The following is a 5,607-nucleotide window of genomic DNA, read 5'->3' as shown; positions in this document are numbered from 1 at the left end:
CTGGTTTCTTCTTCAGAATTAGTCTGATTTGATGTGGGAGGATAATCCTCATCTTCTTCATAATCTTCAGTCTTTATTTGTTTTGGATTTTTTCATGCTTCATCAACCACAACATCAATACTTTCAATGATTTTCCCAAGTCTTTTATTATAACATTTATATCCTTTACTTCCGGAAGAGTAACCAAGGAGAATACCTTCATCTACTCTGGGTTCAAACTTACCAAGTTTTTCATCAGTCCTTTTGATCTAACATTTTCTTCCAAAAACTTTGAAGTATTTTACAGTAGGAGTCTTACCATACCAGAGTTCATGTGGAGTTTGAGTGTTGTTTACCCAAACATTTGCTTTGTTGAGAATAGTGACGGAAGCGAATGCAGCTTCACCCCAGAAGGTTGCAGGAGTTCCAGACTCATCTAGCATAGCACGAGCCATTTGTTGAACAATTATGTTCATCATTTCTACCACTCCAATTTTTTAAGGAGTCCTTGCGATGGAGAATTGCCTTTTTATTCCATGTTCTTCACAAAAGCCGAAGAATTCATCTGAGGTAAATTCCCCTCCTCAATCAGATCTGAGGCATTTGATTTTGCGATCTGATTCATTTTCAACCAAAGATTTGTAGGCTTTGAATTTTGCAAATGCTTCATCTTTATGCTTTATAAGTCCTATCCAACACATTCTGGAAAAAACATCAATGAACAATATAAAGTATTCTTCTCCATGAGGTGACTTTTTCCTTGATGGTCCACATAAATTAGTATAAACAAGCTCAAGAGGCTTACTAGCTGATCCTTCCTTTTTAGGGAAATGTGCTCTGATTTGCTTACCAAATTGACATGATTTCCATGTTGTATTTTCTAGAATGTTGATATCAGGAAGATCACGAACAACATGGAATTTGCATGCTTTTCTTATTTCGGACAAACTTAGATGCCCCAATCTTCTGTGCCATAGCCAGTGTTCATCATTTTTGCTTAGATAGCATTGTTTTTTTCCTCCCTTGAGTATGTATAGGTTGTTTGGAGTTCTTGTCCCTTTAATCATGGTTTCTCCTATATCAAGCTCACGAAAAACACATCCATTTGATCGAAATACTACTTCATTTCCTTGATCACATATTTGACTCACACTCAACAGATTGTGCTTTAAGCCATCAACATACATAACATTCCCAGCTTTAACTTTTTCTTTCAAGAAAACATAGCCTTTACCTTTTATGACAGCGGGAGTGTCATTTCCAAATGAGACACTCTTTTCCTTTTCTAAGGTATTATATGAGTGTAGTTTTTCTTTGTCACCTATCATGTGTTTTGAGCATCCACTGTCGATGTACCACTGGTTTTCTTATCCTTCTACATACAGGGCTATACCACATCTTTTTGTTTGCTATTCTTTCTTTCTCCATATTTTGGGATTTAATGGAGTTTTCTCCTTTTGAGCTATTTGCTGAAATTTACTCCTGCATTCAGATTCTTCATGGCCAAAGTTGTTACAGATTGAGCATTCCATTTCATTTTCAAGAAGATAAAAGCTATTATAGGAACTTTTCTTGATCCCTGTCACATTTCTTTGATTTCGTGCTTCTCTAGTCATGATAGTTTTGTAAGCAACACAATGAGCAACTTTGTGTCCAAAATTATGACATGAGAAACATTGACCATTAAAGAAGTTCTTGCTATTATTGAATCTACTGACCTAATGATTGAAGTTCCTTCTACTGACCTATTGATTGTTATTCCTTGAAGCAAATTGAGTTTGGTTTACCTGAGGTTGATTGTGGCCTTTGTTCATTCTTGAAGTAAATTGAGCCTAATTCACCTGGTGATTTGCTTTATGCCTTTGCTGATGATTGTTGAACTGCTCGCTGCTCTTTGCTGCATCACGATAGCTTTTAGTGGAGGTTGATGGCTTCTGTGATTGAGATGTTTCTTCAGAGTATCCAAGACCTGTCTTTATCAGAGGAGAGCAATGTACTTTGATAATTTCATTTAAGGTATATGATCCTTTAGCAAATCTAAGATTGAGATCTTTTGTTTTCTCAGGATCCTTTCTTAGACTGACAATTTCACATTCTAGCTTTTCATTGTGTTTTTCTCTTTCAGCAAGTTGGAATGTCAAGGTATCTATAATCATACTCTTTTCTTCTAAACAGATTTTGAGTTTAGATATTTCTTCGTAAAGGTCATCTTCATCTAAAGCATCTAAAAAATCATCATCTTCATAAGCCATCAGAAGTCTATAATCGTTGTTATTTTCATCTTCATCACTATTTGATAAACCATCGCTATCTTCATGAGTATAGTAGCTCTTTTTACTTACATTTTGTTTTCTGTTCCATTTTGCAGATTCCTTACCTTTATCAACCTTATCTTTATGAGGACATTTGGCAGCATAATGACCGACTCTTCCACAAGCAAAACATTTGAAGGGTAGTTTACCTCTGAATCTTCCGGAACCCCGTTGGAGGTTCTTAACAAAGTTTTCTTCTTCTTCTCCTTCTGAAATATGTCCTGATTGATTAAGTTTTTCTTTTCTTGAAGCTTTAAATGCGGCTTCTCTCATATCTGATGGACCTCCTTTTCTCATCTCGAAAGCAGTTAAGATCCCGTGCAGCTGTGTCATAGTAATAGTCTGAAGATCCTGCTTTTCTTCTATGGCAGATACTTTTGATTCAAACTTAGCAGATAAGGATCTTAAAACCTTTTCAACTAAAGTAACTTCTTTTATCTCTTCACCCAAATTCTTCATGCAATTAACAATCTCATCTATACGTAAGAAGTAACTAGCTATAATTTCATCATTGTGCATTTTGATAGTTTCATATTGAATTCTGAGAGTTTGCAGTTTTGCACGTTTTACCTGAGTGTCTCCTTCATCGCTTCGAATGATTTTGTCCCATATTTCTTTGGCAGATTTGAGCTGCATAACTTTGACAAATTCTGATTGTGATAGACTTCCCAATAATGTATTGACAGCCTTGGCATTGGTTTCATATTTCTTTTTACCTGACGTATCTATAGGAATTGTTGATGCAAATGTATATCCTCCTTCCACAATTTCCCATACATATGTTCCAAGAGATTGAAGATAGGATGTGGTTCTTACCTTCTAATAAACGAAGTTGCTTCCATCAAAGATTGGAGGTCTGATGGATCCTTCTCTTTCTTGATTACTCATGATGATGGATCTTCCTTCAAGCGATCAAGCTTCTTCTGAAGGACCTGCTCTAATACCAATTGTTGGAAATAATACTGAGAGGGGGGGTGAATCAGTATTAGCAAGTCAATAATTTTTCATTTCCATAATCTGATTTATATACGCTACTTCAGTTAGTGGAACACGTGTGTATACGCAAATGTGATTAAAGCAACTAGCGTATATACTGCAAACTTAAGATTCAATTAATTCATTATATGTAGATCTTTAATCAGTGCATCAGAACCATATAAATTGTAACCAGGTGCAGTAAAATAGAACAGACAAGCACACACATGAACACAAGATATAAGGTGGAAACCCAATGTGGGTGAAAACCACCTGCTGCAATCGTCTCTATCTTCTTTTTAATAATAAGAAACTTCTTTTTACAATTTTTGTACTGGTGCAGACTTATACCAGTACGCAGGCTTCTACCTGCAAAAGGCTACAACCTTCTCTCGTTCTCCAGCTTCTCCTGGAAGGGAGCTACAACCCCCTTAGCTCTTGTACTAGATGATATGTTTACTAGTACGTAGGTGCCAGCCTACAGAAGGCTACAACCTTCTCTTTTCTTCCAGGGACCACGTTTCATAAATTTTCAGACTGGATCCATCATTCAATCATCAAATATATCTACATCAACCAATCTCCTTTTCACAACTGAGCTAATCAACCACTTTGACTACCCTTCAATCTGATCTTTTAGAATGTTGTAACCAGAATACAGTAACCAGAACCCAAGCCAAAACCCAGAATACTGCAACAGCAAACAGAAGAAACTAAAACATATTTTACAAGGTATACGATATTTCCCTATGTTGAACCTGCGTGCATACACACTTTTCTCAAGGCTAACCTGCGTACAGATCTGCAAATCAAATTTAAGATGTATATGTTGTTTTGATATGCAGAACCAACGTGTATACGCGCCTTTTCTAAAGTGAACTTGCGTACAGATCTGTAAATGATGATTTAAAACATTACAATAATTCCAAACTTTAGTTATACCCAAATCATCATATTTACAAACTACAACATGCGCCAGTTATTTAGATAAATGATCAAACCACATAAAGATAATTCACTTCAAGCCTTAAGGTCTTGACCCATCATTAGATCTTATCCTTCATCAAGCGCTAAGGTTCATCCTTGGTTCAGATCTAGCTATGCACCATAACCCAATAACCTGTACAATAGATCTTGCTCTTCATTAGATATTCAATCCTTGAGTGCCTTTGCCTATTGATCTTCTCCTCCTTTTATAGTCTTAGGCCTTACTCAATACCATGGACCAAAACCACTTAGAACCAATACCTTGGACCAAATACCTGGGGTCGACACTTCGGACAAGATACCTTGGACCAATACCATGGATCAAAATACCATGGACCAAATACCACGGACCAAAACTTAGTTTTCCAACATGTACGCGCATTTCCTTCCATAAATGTGTGTGTGTACATTATACACGCCTTTTGGTCTGTGAACCTGCGTGTACCCACGGCTTGGTCAATGGGGAACCTGCGTATATCTCTCTTTCTTCATTCTGTGAGTCTGAAACGTGATCTGTCATCTGAGTGAGTTGCCATCAAGGACAACACCTGTGATTGTGTCATAATGCCAATAGCCACGTGGTAGGCTACAACTGGCCCACAATGTACAGTCAGTTATCCTTTTATTGCCAAAATTCCCTTGTTTAACAAATCGGTCAGAACTTGTTTTTGGGAACATCTGATGTCGGATTTCGTTGAAATGAGTTGTGTTGGATTCATATCACCAAGATCTATCCAACCATATCGGTTTCGAGCTATTCCGACAACTTTGAAATTTGAACATAATTTTTTATCCACCGAATCAGTAGCAAAAATAGCACCCGATTTTGAAAAGTGGTTATTCATAATAACTTTTTTTTTTAGCACACATTTGGCACTTTAAATTTTCTTAGGTAACATTTTTTTTTAAATGTTACTGATTTTCACACTCGTTTTGAAAAGTGTTGATGCAGCATCAACTCATTGTTTTTAGAGAGCTTATTTTTTACACCTAAATTTTTTTATGTATCAAGTATAAATATGTGATTTTCATGCTAATTTTGAAAAGTGTTGATACAACATAACCCTTTTTGTTTAGAGAGCTTATTTTTTACACTTAAATTTTCTAATATATTAAGTGTAGATAAATTTCTTTTAATGTTGGTGATTTTCATGTTGGTAATAAAACATAAAAATAAATAAAAATACATGACAAAAAAACAAAACATAAAATATTATCTCCACAAAAAATAAAAAATAAAAAATAAAAAACCATAAAAAAATTAACTTCTAAAAAAATTATATATATATATATATATATATATATATATATATATATATATATAAATATATATATATATATATATATATATATA

Source organism: Pinus tabuliformis, chromosome 9 (assembly GCF_031772625.1).
Source record: "Pinus tabuliformis cultivar Carrire ecotype Pingquan chromosome 9, CPIR1, whole genome shotgun sequence".
NCBI lineage: Eukaryota > Viridiplantae > Streptophyta > Pinopsida > Pinales > Pinaceae > Pinus > Pinus tabuliformis.
The sequence above is the reverse complement of the archived record's forward strand: the minus strand, read 5'-3'. Positions refer to the sequence as shown.